Here is a 21,785-nt window from a genome sequence, read left to right as displayed (position 1 = left end):
GAGGTCGATCGATCCAAGAACAAAAATAATTTGAAGAAGACATGTTTTTTATGAATCAAATTCGTGTGTAAAGAGAGTAAGAGGGAGGATGAAGATATGGAGTGAATGAAGAGGAAGAGGGGTGCTTGTATTTATAGTTGAAATCCTCCCGACAGACCGAGGAAATTCCAACGAAATTCCGACGGAAACGGCTAGTTCGTCGGAATTTCCTCGGAATTTTTAAAATCCCCCAACGGCTCTCTAACGGCTATAATATATCCTCGGAATTCATCGTTTTTTCCTCGGTATTCCATAAGAATATTCCGACGGATTAAAATTTCCTCGGAATTCCGTCGGTATATTCCGAGGAAATTCCGAGGAAACCAAATTTTGTGTTTCCTCGGAATATCCTCGGAAATTCCTCGGGATATTCCGAGGATTTCATTTTCCGTCGGAATGTCCGTGAGAATACCGTTGTTTTCTTGTAGTGTAAATAACTTTATCCTAAACCGATATAAACCGGTGCATTATAAATGATAGACGCCAAGCTCCAAGGCTGCTTTGAGAACCATGGGGAAAGCCACGGTGTTGACAATACTCTCTGCTTGCAAGCTCACCATTTTCTCGTCGACTTCTTGGTCTTCTTTGGTTAAAACCGGCTTAGGGTAAGTGGGTAAGGGCTCTTGAAGATGGTTTGACATTATTGTTGCTCGTATAAGATTGAATGGAAAGTTTGTTTGAGAGTGTGGTTTGTAACGTTCATGATTATTGTCATTTTATAGAGAACACAATCAGAAGCCAAAGCCAAGTGTTTCGACTTTTGATTTGATGACCAGCTGGCTCCACCGGACAATGAGGTATGGCCAATATTTTTTTATTTTTTTTGTTGGAATCCTCGTCATTCGTGACGATAATATCTACAATCTCATTTGTCTAATAAAGTAACGTCAAGATTTGATGTTAATAATTTTCACAAAAAAACAAAGATATAATGTTAAGAATTATTAGATAAATTTTAGCAAAAAAAAAAGTTATTAGATAATGGTAGGAAGCATGGGGTGGAGTGTGGACCATCACCCCAAGCAAGAGGAGGATGGAATACTAGGTAATTTAATAACAAAAGGCGGATTTTGCAGAGCCACATTAAACATTGGCCTTGATTTTCAAATTTTTTTAAAAAAATTTGCAGAAAGATATGCCCTCGAAAAGGTTTCTTTTATTAAAGTTTTTAAAGAAATGTTTCTAGTCCCCAAATTTAAGATCCGCCCATATTCATAACATTAACCAAACTTTTTATACCTCAAATTTACTCCATCCGTTTCATCCGTTTCATAATGTAAAATATTTTAGAGAAGTTTTGATGTTTTAAAATATAAGATGTTTTGATATTCTTAAAATATTTTAACTTTACTAAAAATTGATTAACCAATAACATTTTACTACATTATTTATGATTAGTTCTTTTTATTTATATTATCAATAATATTATTTTCTAGAATAATAAGTTTTTTAATTGTTGTGCATTCAATCAAAAAATGAAGGGAGTATTCAAAGAAAGAGGAAACAAAATTGAATAAATTTTAAAACTAATGTCTTAATTTTTTTTTTTTGAAAATGACCAAAAATCATAAATGATTTAAAGATTAACAATAAATATACGTTAGAACTTTGAATTTTTTACTTCCCAACACACTTTTTGAGTTTCGTATTTCACGTTAAGACACTTTGCACTTGAGACAACCTTATTTACTAGTCAAAGACATTGATGCCCTTATAATAAAGAAAACCAAACCAAACTTTTATTAGCCTAACCCAACCATACCAACTCTACCCTATACCAAGTTCGAAACCCTAAATTCTCATCTTTCCTCATTTTGAATCACACACTTTTTTGAGAGAGAGAAAAAAACTTTGTGCCACGGAAATTAAGAACCCTAGTTCCTCTATCATTGGCCTCATCCTCTAAATCTTCTTTCTTGATTTTTCGTCACAAACCTCCATCTCACGCACCGTCTGAATCTCACACTCGAGTAGAGCACACAATCATTTTTTCCCGACATGCGAGGTTTGTTACTTCGAAACCCACACTTCTTTTTCTGTCTGACACCAACCTCCAAGATCTGTTAGTTTTCGATTTTTACATCTGTTAAAACTCTTCAAATCTGTGAGTCAGTGGAAGTTTCAATTTTTACATAAAAATTCCAGATCTCATAGTTTCAATGTGTCCTGTTTTTTTCCGATTTTGAGATCTGGTAGTTTCAATATTCAGTTAAGTTTTTGGTTCTAGTTTCATGAATAATACAAGGAAACTTTCGATTTTCTTCATAATCTTCCAGACATCCTTTTTCCAAATGTGTCTGTTTTTTGGCTTTTTTGTTCTTCTGTTCTGATTGCGATTATTTTATGGTCTCAACCTTTTCATGTTTTTGTAGGAAATAACAAACCGGACCACCGCCTCCCACAAATCCTTTTTTCAGAAGCTTTTCCAGAGGCAAAAAATTGAGATCCGTTTTTAACACTAAATTGTTTAGATCTTCATTTTGCCATTTATTTCGAGTTTTATAAGTCTCTGTACACAACCTGAGATTTATGTAATCGTTTTCATTTCTTAGCAGGACAAAAAGTTTCGAACAACCGCCTCTCAGTGAGGCTGTTTGCTGGTACCCATGTGGGCGTCTTAACATTTACTCTAAGCCTGACCTCTTACCTCTCGTGACACTGAGGAGTTTGAGACTATCAAAGCATCTTGTTTCGGGAAAATGTTTGATTTGATGAGCAACATGTGGACGGGAGAGTTGTGGGCTGGTGACCTGTGGATGGGTGAGTTGTAGTCGGGTGACATGTGGTCGGGTGAGCTGTGGACTGGTGAACTATTGTAGCGTGAGCTGTGTATGGACGAGCTGTGGTCAGGTGAGTTGTGGACGGGTAAGCCATGGAGGAGCGAGCTGGGGATGTAATGTTGTGTGGCTGACCACAAGGGAGTGTTGTGTGGACGGAGAGTCAACTTCCACCCATGTAGCTTTCGTACTCCCTGCTTACTACGCTCCACCCATGCAACAATCAGAAGTTTCAGTGAAGTTTCAAAAACTATTTTGTGTTCTATGTTCCATATGTTTTCTCTTTTTAACTCGGCGTTTCTATAGCGCGTAAGACGCCCATGTAATTTTTTCCAGAAAGTAGGCTCTTCATTGTTTTTGAGATCAAACAATCTGTCTGTAATGTTAATGCTAAGGTTTATGTTTTAAAAAAAAATGTTGTGTACATGACACCATCCACGTTCACTGATATATTGTGGCGTCCACTATCGGATTTCTCAGAAAATTATTAAAAATCATGTAAATGGTTTTGTTTAAACTGGGTTTTAATAATTTCTCTAACTCAATTTGTCACAAAAAAAATTCAGACCGGAGCTTCCTCACCTACAAAAAAAAATCAATAAATTCATTTTTACCTCGTCATATATTACCTAGCTTGTTTTAAACATCAGCCGTCAGATTTACAACATTCTTTTTGATCGTGTGGCTTTTAATATAGCACATCAGTCAAAATACCAAACTTAATAAATGAAAAAATCTAACTAAAAGAACTAACATACAACTTTATTTACATTGTAATAGTTGACCAAACGAAGCCACACATCCGGTTCGCTTCATTAAGGGTAATTGTGTCAACAAACTACTTTGGTCTCCGTGAAAGTGTGTTACAAGGAGAAAGTGACTCTAAGTGCAAAGGAAACTTAGAAAATGGCTCATTATGTAATCAACTCTAGAACTTTTCAACAAACAACCAATCCCATGCAAGGTTTAGCCATCAAAAGAGAACATTCTCATTGAGCTATAAATACGTGAATCACGTGGCCATTTTAAGCTAGAAGGAACTAGACTGATTGAAACACGAACTTATCTGAGTTTACGAAGAATTGGTATGAACTTTATGTATTGTTAACGCGATGACGACTTATTTTCCCTCGAAATTGTCATATACCATCAGTTCTACACAAAGTTAGAACCTCATTCGAAATCTCATTGAATAAAAAAAATTAAAACGTATAACTCTATGGAAAGAAAGTTCAGACTTTGTTACTCCAAAAAATATAGTTCAAAATTAGATTGCGCATATATCAAAATTTTCTTCTGGTTTATTGTAAATCAATTTACACATACCCACTTAATTTAAATAAAACCAATTTATGTAAGTGAGATAAGGCGAGAAAAAGAAGTGCATAAAACAAAAACACACCAAGCTTGTTAGGGGGGTTTGTTTCCTACAGGACGTAGTCAAGATTTCATTCATTTAGAACAAGAAAACAACCTACAACACATACACTTGTGTTTACTATTCTTTTGTAAGTAGTAATCTACAAAGATAGTTATCAAACACGTATGAAAAGATCACCATCTAGCAGCACCAGAGCAACACTGTCTCTACGGCTGCAATCTTCGCAAACCATCCGATGAAACCTCTTTTGCTAAACTTCTCCAGAGTCTAGGCTTCAATTTTCCGCATCTGCGAAAGTACTTCACCAAGTACGTCAGCACCCAACGCACACTAGTGACACTAAAACGCTTGATCACCCAAGCACACAAAACTCACCACGAGCTCCACACAATGGAAAAATCCACCTTACAAAGCGTCAACACAAGTGCCACCAAACTAAGTCCACATCGGACTCCATCAGATACCCACTCGAGTTTATATATATTTATAGGGGATGGACATTCAAATACTCATTCGAGTTTCGTTGGAGACTATTTGGGTTCGAGCTTTTGGGGTTAGAGATTTAAGCTCCATTCGAGTATTTATAAATTTTGGTATGTGTTCAATTCAGATCTTTATGGGTTCGAAAATCCATTTAAATTATTTAAAATTTTCAAAAATATCATTATACCTAAACTCCAAAAATTAAAATAATCTACAACATTATAAATTTGAATAATAAATGCTAAATATCTAAAATTAATAGGAAATTAATTCGGTTTAGATATTTGGAATTTTGGATGGATAACTAATAGTTATTTAGGATATTTTTATTTTCTGAATATTATTGAGTATTTAATTTTAGTTATTTTCAAATATTTTGCATAATTCCGAGTATTTTTGAGTATTTGGGATACTCATAGATTTACTGGAACTAACCAGTAACAAAAATTTCGATCAAATAAAACCTACTTGGAGGAACAAGTTTTACCGATAGGAGTAAATCTATGAGAGATGGAATTTATCAGTTTACTATTAGCAAAAGATTGACAATACAAGATGGAGTAGTCGGCTGCATAATGCATAGTAATAATAATTGTAATACAGTATTATCCAAAGCTTTCACTATACACAAGATCACGAGAACGTGTTGGCATTATCATAGATTTGGAAAAATTAGTTGAAGATCACTAAACATATGGAAAACGTTTAAGGGAAAATTGCCAAATATGACTCACAACTTGATTTCAAACATAAAAGTAAACCCAAACTTGAATCAAATGCAAAAGTAACCTAAAAGGCTATTGGAATTACAACCAACCCCTTGTGAACAAACAAAAAAACCGAAATTTTTTTACGTTTCTAACCCCCGACTTTACAGTAAGTCGTCCAGACGACTTACTGGAAAGTCGTCTGGACTAGTTCTACTTAAAAATAATTTAAAAATTTTGTAAAAAATATTTTGATAAGTGAAAAATTGAAATCATGTAATTAACATATGTTTTAAGAGATATAAATTAAGATATAACAAAAGTTAATTGTTTTCAACATAGATGAGTGAAAGTAGTGAGTCATGATATTCTTTGGTTTAGGTTTTGCCAACATATATTGTAGTATTGTATGTGTTCTTAGGGTTAGATTTTGGAATGCAAAAATGTTTTTTTGAAAACTTTAAAATTTACCTAAGTGTGTTTATTTCTGTGTATAGTAAACACTATTTAAGTATAACTACGGGTTTATAACGTGGTTTGTTAGTTAATTTAGTCAATTTAGTTTAGGGGTTAAATTTAGGGTCTGGGACGACTTACTAGTAAGTCGTCTGATGTACAGTATTCAACAGACGACTTACTAGTAAGTCGTCCAAACCGGACCAAACCTTTAATTTTACAATGTACTTTTAAACCTAACCGGATTATTTACCGGCCATATATAAGGTGTTTTTTTTCTCACCGTTTATCGAAAATCAGAAAACCCTAAAGCCGTTTCTCTCAAAGGCGATTTCGAAGGCGATTTCCGTCGATTCTCTCTAATCCATCGTTCTCATCGTTCTCACCTCCGGTTATCTCTCCGCCGTTATCACTGTCGTTCTCACCACCGTTCTCACAGCCGTTCCTCTATTTAAGATCCGAGACGAAACCCTAGCGCGCATTCTCTCAGAGGCGTCTCGTTGAACTCCGCCGCCGGTAAGTTATATCTCTTACTGTCGAGTGATTGATTGAGGAAAAGATGAACACAAAACTGGAAGTCTTGGAAGACTTATAATTAAGTCGTCTGGAAAGTCTTCCAGCTGGAAGACTTTCCAGACGACTTAATTATAAGTCTTTCACCTGGAAAACTTGCCAGACGACTTAATTATAAGTCTTTGATTATTTGAGATGGTTGTCTTTCATTGTTTTGCAGGCAAAAAAAATGGAGATGCCAGAACTCCCCCGTAGGATATATACATTAGGGGAAGAGCCCCCCGCAGTGCATAGCATTTCGTATCATACTTGTTGGACGTTGCATGCTGCTTTAACGAAAGCTCTTCATGATGACGAATATGAAGAGCTGAAGGAGTCGAAGTTGGGAGTTTTCATCAAGTTCCAAGAGCTGGGATTTGATTGGACTTCAAGGCTGGTTCACTACATGCTCGGTTTACAGCTGGACATAAAGAAGAAGTATGATCTGTGGAGTCTCGTTGGTCCAGAACCTGTGAGGTTTTCACTGTTAGAGTTTGAAAACCTCACTGGTCTAAACTGCGAGTACATCGAGGACCTTGAGAGACCTCACTCTGTTGTTACAAAGGAGTTGACTTCTTTTTGGGAGATGCTGGGAGTTCATGTCGAAGCTGGGCCATCTACTCAGCAGATAATAGCAGCACATGAGAGATGCAAAGGGTGGTCTCGGGATGATCGCAAGCGGCTCGCGTACCTTTCCATCTTCACTGGATACATTGAAGGGAGAAAGTATTCAACCCCTACACGGGTTAGTCTGGCAAGGCAAGTGATGGAGCTAGAACGGTTTGAGAATTATCCATGGGGGAGAGTCGCGTTTAAGGTGCTGATGGACTCTGTGAAGGGCAGAGATATTTCGGGTTGTTACACTATTAATGGGTTTGCGCAAGCTCTCCAGGTCTGGGTGTACACAGCTCTTCCGGAATTGGGTGCTACTTTTGGTAATCCTCTCCCAAACAATCCGTCTCCACCGATACTGGCTTACAAGGGTCGCAAAGGACGCAAACAGTTTGAAGAGGCTATCCTCAGTCAGGTATTTACTTCAATCTGGACGACTTCGCAGAAGACTTATAATTAAGTCGTCTGATAAGTCTTCCAACTGGACGACTTAGTAGAAGACTTATATTAAGTCATCTGGAAAGTCTTCTAGCTAGATGACTTAGTAGAAGACTTATAATTAAGTCGTCTGGGAAGACTATCCAGACTACTTAATTATAAGTCTTCTACTAAGTCTTCCAGCTGGAAGACTTTCCAGACGACTTAATTATAAGTCGTCTACTAAGTCGTCCAACTGGATCCTTTCCAGACGACTTAATTATAAGTCGTCTGCGAAGTCTTTTCTTTCCATCTTTCTTAATCCGTCAAATATCTAAGTTCATATCTTCTATTTACTGCAGACTAGGGTGATCAACTTTGTTAAGAAGGACATTGGTCAAATGTTTCCAAAATGGGAGTTTGATGTTGAGGACACGCCCGCGGAGAACATAATTAAACTCATGTTTGTGAAGAAACCGTGGAAGTGGACCATGGATTGCTGGGAAGTCACCGGTACTTGGGTCAATACAAAGCCGGTGGTTGTGAGTCCAGCGAAGAAAAAGGTAGTGAAGGAAGATAGTCCAAGACCTCGGAAGAAAGCTCGTAAAGAGGCACCTGCAGAAGCTAGTGAAGAGGCAGCTGCAGAGGCTAGTGAAGAGGTGACTACGACTGTTGGTGGGTTGACCAAAGAGGATATTAAAACCATGTTCAAGGACATAGCTGATGCCATGAGGGAAGGGTTTGGGACGTGCCTTAAGGAGATCAAGTATCTGTCGGAAAGGGTGGAAGCTGTGGAGAAGAAGGTTGGTATCACCACAAAACGGAAAGGGACATCATCTCAAAACACTACCTCTCCACCTAAACTGACGCTCGAACCCGGGGTTAGTAACGAATCCTCTCCCAACAAGAGATTGACTAGACAAAGTCTTAAGAATAAGAACTGAAAAGTTGCATTTGCTTTGTTTCTTGTATGTCAGAACATGTGTGCTTTGTTTATAGTGTATGGATTTTATATATGTATTTTGTTTCATGTTTGAAGACACTCATTGGTTATTATTGTTTGAAATGGATCTTTGGTTATTATTGTATAAACTCATCTTGTATATTGCAGAGTAAAAGTGTTAATGGGACGAACACGGGAAGGAAGAGCTTGGCGGAGGATAAAGGTCCAGATGTGCCCGCAGCTGTGCCCGCAGATGCTAGTTCCTCGAAAGATAAAGCTCCAGAACCGAGCCTTGTTTTATTGGACAAAAGTCAACCCACTGTTTCGGATTTAAAGAAGAAGGATGCTAGATATCGGGAAAAGAGGGATGCTGCTTTGGCACTTGTCCGTGCAAAGAGTGATCGAACAAGGAAACTTGCTGCCTCACAGCAATCTCCTTATACGGCAAACAACACGGCCAGAGTGATCATTTCAAACATAAAACTTTATCCAGGCTATAATCCTTTTGCACCAATTGATAAGAAGAAGTTGAAGGAGCTCGCTGATTGGTTGAGAAATTGTCCGTAAGTGTTTGCTTTTCCCATAATAGCTTGCTTTTCCCATAATAGCTTGCTTTAGTCTACAAAAACTGACTGTTTTTCAACATTTTGTGTTTGCAGTCATTATAGAACAGCTCTCGATAAAAAACCACGTAAAAGTAGAACTTGGTGGTATCAAATCCTCTGAACCTCCTTAGAGTGGCTGGAGTACTGTGTAAGTCTTCTGCTATGACTTAGATGACTTACTGATAAGTCGTCTACGTAGACGACTTATCAGACGACTTAATTCGTCTACGACTTACAAGTAAGTCGTCTGGTAAGTCGTTTACGTAGAAGACTTACCAGTAAGTCGTCTGATATCTTCTGACTTGTACTCTATTTTATATGCAGCATATTGATGCTTGGATTAATGTGCTGAGGAAGAGGTACGACGCTAACCCACAACATTTCAGGAGCGAGAGAATGTGCTTACTTGATCATTTCTTTGCTCAGCAATGGAAATTCAACTTCAAGGATTTTAAGGACTCGGAGCCCGATCAGAACGGTTTAGGAAGAAGACTCCCTGGTGGGGCGTGGAATTATTATGCAGGCACTATACCATCATTTTGCCAATCGAACAAGGTTTAGGGGACGGATATTGATGATATCTATGCGCCAGTGAACTTCGCCGACACTCATTGGATTGCTATGTGGATATCGATCCCTAAGAGGCACATAGTCATCTTTGACAGCATTTGTTCCAGTATCTCCCCAGAAGAACTCGATGTGGTAATGGAGCCTTTTCTCTACATGGTCCCTTATCTGCTTGTTGAGTGCGCTTCCTCAGACGAACAACGTGCCCAATACAGCCTGGAGTCATTCACATATGAGAGACCGACCAATATACCTCCGGCCCGAGCTGGTGATTGTGGCGTGTACACTCTAGAGTACATTGAATGTCATGATCTTGGGATAGAGTTTAGTAAAAAAGACTTTGCTAAGGACAACGGGAAGAGTATGAGGGATAAGATGGCGGTGGATATATTTCAAGAGCTTCCTGACGTGCATGAGTTCGAAAACAAGGACATGGATGACAACCTGGGTGCATATGAGGGGTGATAAACAGGTCACGTTAGATTATTTTGTATGATAGATTAGGCTGATGTGTGTATTTGAACTTGATCCCTATTTTGTATTTGAACTTGATCCCTATTTTGTAACTATATTCTGCGCAGAAGACTTACAATTAAGTCGTCTGGAATGTTGGACGACTTAACTATAAGTAGTCTGGAAAGTCTTCTGAGCAGTGACCCCCCTTTTGTAACTATATTTCGGATAATATAAAGGGCAAGACCATCTCAAATTTGTTTGGTAGTGCAATTTGACAAAGAAGTTGACACAGATAAGTTCATAACACAAATTTTTAGTACATAGACTGAACACTGGACGACTAACTGGATGACTTAATTGAAGGTCTTCTGGACGACTTAATTGAAGGTCTTCTGGAAGACTAAACACTGGACGACTAACTTGAAGGTCTTCTGAAAGAAAAAACCCTGGACGACTAACTGGACGACCTTCTGGACGACTTAATTGAAGTTCTTATGGAAGACTAAACACTGGACGACTAACTTGAAGGTCTTCTGGAAGAAAAAACCCTGGACGACTAACTGGACGACCTTCTGGACGACTTAATTGAAGGTCTTCTGGAAGACTAATCACTGGACGACTAATTTGAAGGTCTTCTGGAAGAAAAAACCATGGACGACTAACTGGACGACCTTCTGGACGACTTAATTGAAGGTCTTCTGGAAGACTAATCACTGGACGACTAACTTGAAGGTCTTCTAGAAGAAAAAACCCTGGACAACTAACTGGACAACCTTCTGGACGACTTAATTGAAGGTCTTCTGGAAGACTAATCACTGGACGACTTACATTGTGGTTTCGTATGGCCAGTTTCCTTGCATTTTGGGCATCTATAAACGCTGTGTTGCTTCCGCGATTTGCGTCCTCTCATCCTGGATAGCTCCAACCAAGATTGCCATCTTGATTTCTTATGTCTTCTCGGACCACGCTTTACATCTGGAGGAAAGCATGTGTGTTCCTCAACTTGTTGTCCAACACAAGGATATATATTCTCTGAGTATCCTGCAAACAGAAAATCCTTTGAGTACACTGGACATACAAGTGTGGAGATAAGCAAACCAACAGATGTTCCAGCAGCTATAGCATGAGAGAAAGGTATTTTCTCCACTGCATAGACACCACAATCACACTTTCCATGTTCCAAATCAACCACACAGTCACTTTTCCCACATTTCAGAAAGAATCGCCATCCATCAATTGGTTGTACCGTCATCGTATCCGCTATCTCCGATCGAACAGCAAGCAAGTATTCAACACCTCGACTATGTTGAGTTGGGAGACTCAAAGCATCTTCTCTCCTTTTCCAAAACCACTTTCCTAGCTTCTCCCTTATGAACTCCAACAGGAACTGAACCGGAAATCCTCTAGCTCGCTTCAGAGCGGAATTAATAGATTCAGCGATGTTGCTTGTCTTTATGTTGTACATGTCCCCCTGACAATAAACCCTTGACCATAGGCTGACGTCGGCATTCTCCAAATACGTTGCAAGGTCCGGGTTTGCACTCCGTATCTCAGCCATGTACCGGTCAAAATCTGAAACCGTATGAGCATAAGCAGCACCTTTCACCAAGTACAAGAGATGTTTCCCTTTATACTTTTTGACAATGTTATCTTGAAGGTGATAATAACATATTCCTCGGGTTGCCCAAGGAAACACCTTATCACACGCACTTTTAATGGCCGCGTGCCGGTCAGAGACTATCACCAGAGGCTGCTCATCAGATACACAACTAGCCAATTTTGTGAAAAACCATTCCCAAGAAGGTTCATCTTCAGCATCTACGATCCCAAAAGCCAATGGAAATATCTGAAAATTCCCATCTTGTGCGGCTGCAACTAACATAACACCTCCATACTTCCCACTTAGGTGAGTCCCATCCACCACAATGACCCTTCTCTGATACTTAAAACCTTTGATAGAAGCTCCAAAAGAGAGAAATAGATACTTAAATCTATTGATAGAATCAAGTTCTATAGCCGTGATAGAATCGGGATTTGCTAAGGAGATTTGCTCGAGATATGATGGCAGACGCGAATACCCATCTTCTGCTGATCCTCTCACCAATGTTTGTGCATATAAAAGTGCTCTGTATGAAGTGGTGTAATCAAGCGTCATGCCAAACATGTTCTTCATTGCATCAGTGATATGCTGCGGATTCAACCCATCAATGATTCCAACACGATCAATGAAAAGCCTACCAACATACTTCGGAGTACAGTGTCTCCGCTGAGCGAGTCGGTCTCCCACTGAGCATGTATGTTTTTCCACATACTTTGTTACCCAAAACGTGTTTGTCCCATGTTTCACACTCGCTCTGACCTTCCATTGACAACCACTAACCGGATATGTTGTCACAAGGAGAGTTTTCGTTGACTTGTATATTCTGAAGGAGAACTTAAACCTCACTGCTGTCAACCGCAGCCCTGAAAGCAGTGCATCCTTGCTAACAAAACTCTGGTTGACATAGATCCTGTTACCATTCGATCTTTCTCCTTCAATCTTTTTGATATCTTCAAAACACATATCATCATCTTCCTCATCCTCATTTTCAACCTTTCCATAAACACTGCAATCCTCACCATTCTCGTCAGCTTCAGCAACAATAGAGATACCAGCATCCTCCTCCCCATCGTCCTCCTCCCCATCGTCTTCCTCCCCATCATCCTCCTCCCCATCGTCCTCCTCCCCATCATGATTTTCATCTTCAACCAAATCATCATCATCATCATCTTAAAAACATTCATCAGCTTCATCAGCTTCATCATCTTCTTCCCTGAACTCTGAAACCGTTTCCACCTTGCTACGGCTTGATACACAAAGCCGTACTCCATGCGTTTTGGTTATCTCGAGCAAGTTTCGAACTTGTCTATCACTTGTAACATGAATAGGAGGGGTGTCTGCAGCCTGCATCATTTCTGCTGGTAATGAGTAGGTTATCTCCACAGATTATGTGCTCATGTCTAGGTTATAATCTTCTTGAGCCATTGCAAGAAGTTCAGCATGTGTCGAACCTTCCCCCCAAAAAAGGATTCTCGCTCCTTTGACATTATCAACCACAAAATCCCAACGGCAATCTTTCAACAACCATTCTCCATACACTGCATGTAACTGACGCATCATCTACAAAAATTCAAAATAAAACACATTAGTAAACATAGAGAAAATGAAAGTTTACTTGACGCAGACGACATACCCGTAAGTCGTCTGGAAGACTTACCAGTAAGTCATCCAAACATGTCATTTTTGCAATTGAATTTTAAATAGGACGACTTACAAGTAAGTCGTCAAGCTTTGTTTGTTAAAAAAAAAAAGCTAGACGACTTACCAGTAAGTCGTCTAGGATAAACGAGTTAGTTTTGCATTTGACCGAATTGTGTCAGATATTTGACTTTTTCTGGACGACTTACGAGTAAGTCATCTCCGGGAAAACAAAAATTTCAATATTTTATTAAAGCTAGACGACTTATTTGTAAGTCTTCTCAGGTTAGTTTCCAATTCGAAAAAGAAACTTAAATATTTAACTTTACCCAGACGACTTACTTGAAAGTCGTCCAGGCAGACGACGTACGAGAAAATCGTTCAAGATAAGCAAGGTTTGACCATAATCTAGGAAATAAATCTTGACGACTTTGCTTATCCTAGACGACTTTCAAGTAAGTCTTCTTACTTGACGACTTCCGCGTAAGTCGTCTGGAAAAAGTTAAATATTTAAGTTTTATTTTTCAATTGCAAAAGTAACCTGAGACGACTTACAGATAAGTCGTCCAGATTTAATAAAATATTGAAATTTTTGTTTTCCCGTAGATGACTTACTGGTAAGTCGTCGAGGAAAAGTCAAATATCTGACACAATTCGGTCAAATGCAAAACTAACTCATTTACCCTAGACGACTTATCAGTAAGTCGTCTAGGGTATTCTCTAGATTTTTTTAAGCAACAAAGATGACGACTTAAAAGTAAGTCATCCGTTTGACCAGAAGACTTACCCGTAAGTCTTCTACAGCCAGACTACTTACGGGTAAGTCTTCTACACGAACAGATCTGGAAAAAATTTCAATTTCATACCTTAAACTAGTGAGATGACTTCCTTAGCACACAGAGTCTTCTCCAACCACCCAGAATCTCAAACGAAAGTAACCCACCGAGAATAGTATGTTTGAATGGCTCTATCAACCATAAAAAAAAATTGAATCAAAAGCTTGAGTTTTTGGGATGAATATGGAGGCAAAGTGAAAGATATGTTGTTTTTAGTTCATAACAAGTGAGAAAGAGAGAGTGTAAATCGATTTTAGGTGCATTAAGAGCTTCAAATTGGTTGTTCATGGTGGTTGGGGTATTGATGACAATGACAATCTTGTAATTACTTGAAGATGATGAGGGTGAGAGAGTAAAAATGTCATTTTCGGAAAAAAAATAAAAAAAATTGATGGTATTTTCGTGAATATTATAAACTTTTGGGGTGAATAGGACAAAAGAAAAATCCAAGAAAAGCATGGGTTAGTTTTAGGTTTGACTTTGATTTTTGAGTCAATCTTGCAAAAAGCCCCAACGTTTAATGTGATTTCTTTTAGTTTTTCTACACATCAGTTGCAATTTCAAACCCACATCACACAATTAATGATTTATGTCAATAGCTAGGACTGGCCAAAATACTCACATCTGAAGACCCAAACGTAGTTCCAAAAAGTTATACTAAACTCGAATCAAAACTGATATTCTGGACTGAAGCAGAAATAACTATAACTTTTTATTGAGAAAAATATTCAAACTAATTCATATTTATACTTTAACTATTAGATTGCTGAAAAAATGTACCAGATAAACTTCCTTTCATTGATGCATGTTAGAAAGGTAGCGAAAAGACAAATAACCATAGTTGTTGCTCTTATTATAACAGTGACATTATATTAATTTTGGTAAATAATAGAAACACCAATTAAAATAAAAATAAAACACAGTTTTTACAAAAAAATAAAATAAAAAAATTTAGGGTTCATGGAGTGGAGTTCACCGGCAAAGTGGTGAATGTCGACTAATAGGGAGATTTCGAGTTACAAAACAAAAACTCGGGGTGAAATTAAAACATGACCAGATAGAAAAATCAAGCGTCTCCGCAAACAAACCCAAACCCAGAACACCGTCCGTCGTTTCCTAGTGCAGCTAAGGAAACGACGGGCGGTGTTCTGGGTTTGGGTTTGTTTGAGGAGACACTTGATTTTTCTATCTGGTCCTGTTTTAATTTCACCCCGAGTTTTTGTTTTACCCTCAATATGCCGTACAGTTAACTCATCCTCCACATTCACGGATTCCACATCTCGAGGAGGAGAAACATATGAAGAAGCTTCCTAGAGAGACAGAAGAATCTCAGGGTTCAATGGAAGCTGGTGGTCATGTGGTTTTACCCTAATCAGAGTAAAAATCAGAGGGTACACCGAGATCAAGATCATGTGGAAGAGATTTTTGGTTTACAAGAGAGAAAGAAAAACTATTGGACGTTCTTCGCTGCAACTGCACAAGTTTATGGAGGAAGAATTCATGAGTCAGTTGAATAGGTTGAGATGATTTCTAGTTATGAAATCAGAGTTTCTCTAAAGTTATCCAAGGGTACAAAAATCTGCTACTATGTGAGAAGGGTTTCAGGTTACTCACAAGTGGAGATAGTGGCAGTCTGCTAGCACAAGAAAGAGAGGTTTCAGAGCTGTCTTCGATCTGCAGTCACAAGGAGTGTGTGACAGTCACAAGGTGTGTGTGTGTGTGTGTCTATATGCATTGGAGTCTCGGTTTTCTTCATGCAAGCTGTTTCAGAAGGGTTGAAGGAAATCGACTCATGCGGGTTCGTCTATGTGTGATCATGAGAGTCTACAGTTGGGCAGAGGTTCAAAGAACAAGATACTACAAGGCTGCTATTTTCAGAGGGAATGCAGTGTCGTTTTCTAAGAAGATATGTGTTTGGCGTAACACATAGTTTTCTGCTGGATGGATCTGCGTGAACTTGGAGTTACTTGTTCAAGGCGGAGTTCGGCTGAACAGGTGGCGGTAAAAATTGAGACTGATTCAGGATGGAAACATGTACGTTTCGGGTTTTTTACATGGGATTCAGTAGAAGTTTGTTTTGGCTTCTCAAGGCATATGAGGGGAAACAAATGGGTCTACAGGGTATCATGGTTGCAGAGGTAATATTTTTTTGAGCAGAGATTCTTTGCGTCGCAAGTCTTATTAGCAAGCTGAGCTAAGCGGCGGGTTCTGTTGATAACAACAACAGTTCAGAGTGATGTTCAAGATAAAATGTTCATTCAGGTTGTTACAAAAGAAATTCTCAGGATGAGGAGTTTGGTCTCTACGGGATATTGAGGTTGGATAAAGATTGAGTCAAAGGGCTTCTGGTTTGAGGCAGTTGTGATTCAGGTTCCGCAAGAGCTTCAAGGTAGCATCGACATCAGCTGGATCAATTCTGGAGGAGAAGAATCCGTAGATTTGTAGTCACGATCGCATCATCGGTGACGAACCAGAGATGATGCTTAAAGATAGGTAGCATCAAAGAAGAAGCAGATGTCGTTAGTTTGTGGTAGACAATGAAAACATCAGAGACAGAGGAAGAAACGTTCACAGAGGACTATCTCAATGCACGTGATGGTTTCAGGTTTGGGAAATCATGATGAGAGACTTGCAAGGGATGCATCGGTATTTGCAAGAAAGGAAAGACCCGCGTAATATGCAGCAAGAACAGCTGAACAAGTGGGCGTGTTCATGATCTGTAGTTGGAGATTGATTTGAGTCATCTGGGATGGAGGATATCTCAAGGTAAAGACAGACTCATATTAAGCCAAAGCTAGGCTTAAAGAGATGGAATCAAAGGGCGTCAATCTCTCAGGGACTGAAAGTTTTCAGAGATCACAAACACTGCAAGTTATCTTTGTGAAAGATGATAAACGGATCTTCCAGCTGCACATGTTATTGTCGTGTGACAATATGACGAAACAGAGGTGATTTGTTTTGGGTCAGTTCAAGTCAGTCTCGTTGGTGCATGAGAAGAAAAGTTTCTGGCTGTGAGAAGAAAGCCTGAAGTGTCACCAAGTCAGTGTGGCTAAAATAGATTGTACCTCCACGAAGAAGCAACTAGAGCAAAGACAAAATGTGTAAAAGCCTACACAAGGATATGTTGAAGCAAATGTCTATTTGTAGTAACAACATGTAGCAGCTTTAGTGAGGTCGTGAGAGTGACTGGAAAAACCTAAGGGAAAAAGCGATTTAAGGTTAGACTTAGCTTGAAGATTCTGATCAAAGGTAGAGCAAAATGCGTAGGTAGAATTAGGTTGAACAGGTTGTTAAGACTAGTTGTAATCCTAAGGATAAAGGATATGAGTCAACAGTCATCAACACTTGTTCAAGAAGTCGAAATTCGCTACCACAGCTAGTAACATATGTGAATTATACCTTAGAGGAAGCATCATGGATGTCTGAGTGAATTTCAGATGAATAGCATTCCTCTATTTATAGAGATAACTATAGCATCTACATTATTAAAAGAGAAGTACAAAATATAACCATCCCTTAATTTTACCATTTATTTACATTAGAATGCCAATGAAATATTTATTGAGCTTATATTTAAGTATGATTGTCTTTTCCTAATTTAAATAATAGATTTAAGCATTTAATGTCTTTTCCAAATTTAAATAATAGATTTCCTTAATCAAATCTTAACCAAAATAGATTTCCTAATATATAATATTATAATAAAATAAATAATAAAATAATTTGTTAGTAATAAATAATAAAATAAAAAAACACACGTCATAATCAATTTATATAATATATAAATAAAATATAAAACAGTTTATTCATATATTATTAGTATAATGCTTTCATGATATAAGTCCAATTAGTTATAAATATTGGATTTTTATATGATATATTGTGATATAATAGACAATTAAAATCACTGTTGTAAAAAAAGACAATTAAAATAAAAAATATAATTATTCAAAGTAATAAATAAAATTTTTATGTTTTAAAATGTTATATTGACAATTATGTAATACATTTTAATTTACAAATATATATATATATATATATATATCTATATATATATATATTACCATTAGTACAAAGAAAAAAAATTAAAGTGAAACTAAATATTTATACGTCACGGGTCAAAGGCTAGAAATAAACAACAGAGCAAGATTAGTTTTCCTTAACAAATTTACTTTAATAGAAATTACACTACAAGAAAACACGTCAGTTGCAAGGGAAAACTGCATCGCAATTCCGTTGCAAATCGCTTATTGCGAGGGTTTTGCGAGAAACCACGTTCCCTCGCAAATCGCTCGTCACAAATGAAAATCACTCGCAAAACGCTCGCAAATTTGCGATGGAGATAAATTCCTTGCAAATTTGTGACGGAAATGTGTTTCTTGCAAAATTGCGATGGAACTGATTTCCTCGCAAACATTTGCAACGGTTTAGTTGTTCCTCGCAAATTTGCAATTAACTATTTCGTCGCAATTTTTCAAGGATTGTTTTCCTCGCAAATTTGCAATTAAGAGTTTCGTCACAATTTTACAAGGGTGTTAATTGCGAGGCTTGTTCCGTCGCAAGTTTGCAAGTCATTTGCGAGTAATTGCTTTTTCTTGCAGAATTTGAAATTTTATAAATTGTTATATATTTATAAAATTCTGAAGAAAATTAAATAGTTAACGAAAATATTACTGAAATAGAAAGAAATTCAAGAGTCATTACACAAACACATACAAAGAAGTTTCAAGTCATTTGAAAGAGATAGAAAACAAACTAAATAGCATCAGATTCATCATCATCACCAGAACCAGAAGACGCTTCAGACTGGAGAATGTCGGCGACGGTAGAGTGATGACGAACAATCTTGTACAGCTTCGAAATTTCATTTCCCTGGCTCTCAATCTTTTGAGGTTGGTCATAGATGATCTTTTTCAAAGATGGGTCTTCAGTACTACTAGAAGGAAACGAAGCAGGAACAGATCCTAAAGATGTATTTAGAGAACCCACTCCATACAGTCGTCCCTTTTTGCGGGGAGCGATCTGCATAAAAAATCAGAGAAGGATCAATATCAAAGAAGACTTAAAAAAATTTGAGATTGAGAGCCGTAATAATTTACCTCACAATAGATCTTGTTCTTTTCCGTTGGAGAGAGGCCACTAGAACCAGTGCTCACGGGATCATCACTAGCAGCCTGAGATAACTCCTGAAATTTAGATGTCACATCAATGTAGAGCTGCTCAGATTTGCCGTCAACAAAAGAAACATCCGGGTTTCGTTTAGTGATCTCGAGAACCCCAAGCAAGTCTGGAATAGAACATCTAGTTTCCTCAGCCTACAATTTAAAAGATTAAGTTAAACCATAAAAATGAGATCACAACTTAGATAAAATAGGCAATTTCAGATCACAACTTAAATTAACTAAGATAAGAAAAACAAGAACTTACAATCACTCGTGCACGGGCCCTGAAGGAAGTCTGACCTGAACGATGCTTAGATGGTCCATGTCCATCAGGGTCAGAGTAACGAGCTGCCCGACTGTTACAACTCCGGACTTCAGATTCTGGATCTAACCAATAAGCTACAAGACCACCCCAAACATTTGGGTCAAACCACAAAGGCATAGCTGCATCGCCTTTTTTCCGCCATTTACTCTATCACCGACTAACTTGGAGAGTCAACTGGAGTTTCAATTTAGCCTTGAAAGAGTTTTGAACGAGGATTGTTATACCGGAATCCCAATGATACATTTGCTGACACAACAAAAAGGAAAATTAATAGACATTCATGAACATAAAATTAATTTTTTACAAATTTTAAAATTCAAGAAAATTAAATGAATTACCGCAAAGGATTCAAACCAACGTCTCACAACATCCCCGGGGGTTTGCTTCGAATTAGCATGCGGTTCTTTGAAATCTCTTTCAAAGATTTGACGGACCGATGCAACAACGCTTACATCGTCATCAAACCTATCACAGGAAATTCAAGGCAATTGAGAGAATTATATTATAAAAATATGAAAAAATTATAATTAGTTACAATGAATTAAAATTAAAAAGCTTACCAAAGCGTATTTGAAGGGCGATCTGGATGGAGGTGAGGAAGACGATCATGTCCCGGACTAGCCAAAATCAAATTGATTGACACTAAATCTGCCGCCGGGTCTGGGGCGGGAGCAGCAGGAGCTGGGGCGGGAGCTGCAGGAGCTGGGGCGGGAGCTGCAGGAGCTGGGGTGGGAGCTGGAGGAGCTGGGGTGGGAGCTGGAGGGGAAGCTTGCGTCTGGCTATTAGGAACAGCCAAACTCTCCGCCATCTGGGAATTAGAAGAACTACCCGGATTGGTATGACGGGATGAACTCTTCATACTACCAGAACTCTTCTTACTACCAGTAGATGGATAGCGGCTATAATCATTTCCTGACATCTGCAAAGAAATTAACTAAACCTAAATAGTTAAAACTCTAACCAAACACAGAATCATCACAAATCGATAGCCTAAACTGATAATCAAAACCTAAACTGATAATTAAACTTAAACATAAACCAAAATTTGTAACCTTTCAAAGAAACAGAGCCGGTTCGAGATAATGAGGGTGGAAGTCCGGCGAGTATGACGGCAGATGAGGGCGACCGTGAGGAGAGAGATCCGGCGAGGGACGGGTTGAGAGAAATAGATCCGGCGACGAGACCTAGATCGAAGTGGATCGGCGAGGAGAGAGTGGAGAGAATGAGATCCGGCGAGACTGAAACATCGGAGAGGAGAGGCACAGAGAGAGAGATACGGCGGAGAGGAGAGGCGGGAGAGTCCGGCAAGACTGAGACGTCGGCTGCGAAAAGAGAGGCACAGAGAGAGAGATACGGCGGATAGGAGAGGCGGGAGAATCCGGCGAGACTTGACAGGAGACGTCAGGCTGCGGGGAGAGAGAGCACGGAGAGGAGACGCGGAGAGGAGATGCAGAGAGGAGGGATCAGAGAGCTTTCGGTTCTTTTTTTTTCCTTTGACGGCAGAGATTAATAGAGAAGAAGGGTTAACTGTCCTTATATATTAACCTAATCTCCGACGCAAATCCCTTGCAAATCCCTTGAAAATATGCGAGCGAATTGCAACGAATGTCTTTTAGGGATTCGTTTAGGGTTTTGGCTAGTGGTTCGAAGAGTTGCGACGGAATTGCGAGGATCGCCTTGCAAATCCATCGCAAATTTGTCAGGGAGTTGCGAGCGAATCATGCAAATCCGTCGCAATTCCGTCGCATTTTGTTATATTTAAAAAAAAAATTCAAATACAAGACAATACAGCATAAATGTGAAATTTTGTCTAATAACACTCATTTTCAGATACATTTTCATTGTCTCTATTTTCTGCCTCATCATTTGTGATTTCATCTTCGTCAGTTTCAGCATCAAACTCGTCTTCTTCTGAAACAGACCCTTCGGTGGAATCATCAACAATGACTTCTGCTTCTTTGTTATCTGGATCGATGTGTACGATATTCTCAGTCGATTCGGTTGGGATGGACATTTCAGCAACTCTTTCGGCCTGCATAGCGACATCGGCAATTTCTCCGACGATTATACGCCCTCGCAGATTCACTTTAATCACTGATAACCACCTTTCACGCCTTTCTCTAATCCTTGGTTATGGAAGAAAACACACTTGATCTGCTTGTGATGCAAGGCAATATGGTTCGAATTTTGCATAACGTCTATTTGCATTGACATCAATGACCCAAGGTT

The 21,785-nt window shown here is 38.6% G+C and overlaps 1 long non-coding RNA gene across 1 annotated transcript; it reads left to right on the top strand.

Moving 5' to 3' along the window:
• The first annotated feature begins 368 nt into the window (after positions 1 to 368).
• Positions 369 to 3,240, top strand: LOC106391276. The gene is made up of 2 exons (XR_001278488.3): positions 369 to 2,044; positions 2,412 to 3,240. It is a non-coding gene; the product is annotated as an uncharacterized LOC106391276 (long non-coding RNA).
• The last annotated feature ends 18,545 nt before the right edge of the window (positions 3,241 to 21,785 follow it).

Source organism: Brassica napus, chromosome C2 (assembly GCF_020379485.1).
Source record: "Brassica napus cultivar Da-Ae chromosome C2, Da-Ae, whole genome shotgun sequence".
NCBI lineage: Eukaryota > Viridiplantae > Streptophyta > Magnoliopsida > Brassicales > Brassicaceae > Brassica > Brassica napus.
The sequence above is the reverse complement of the archived record's forward strand: the minus strand, read 5'-3'. Positions and strand labels throughout refer to the sequence as shown.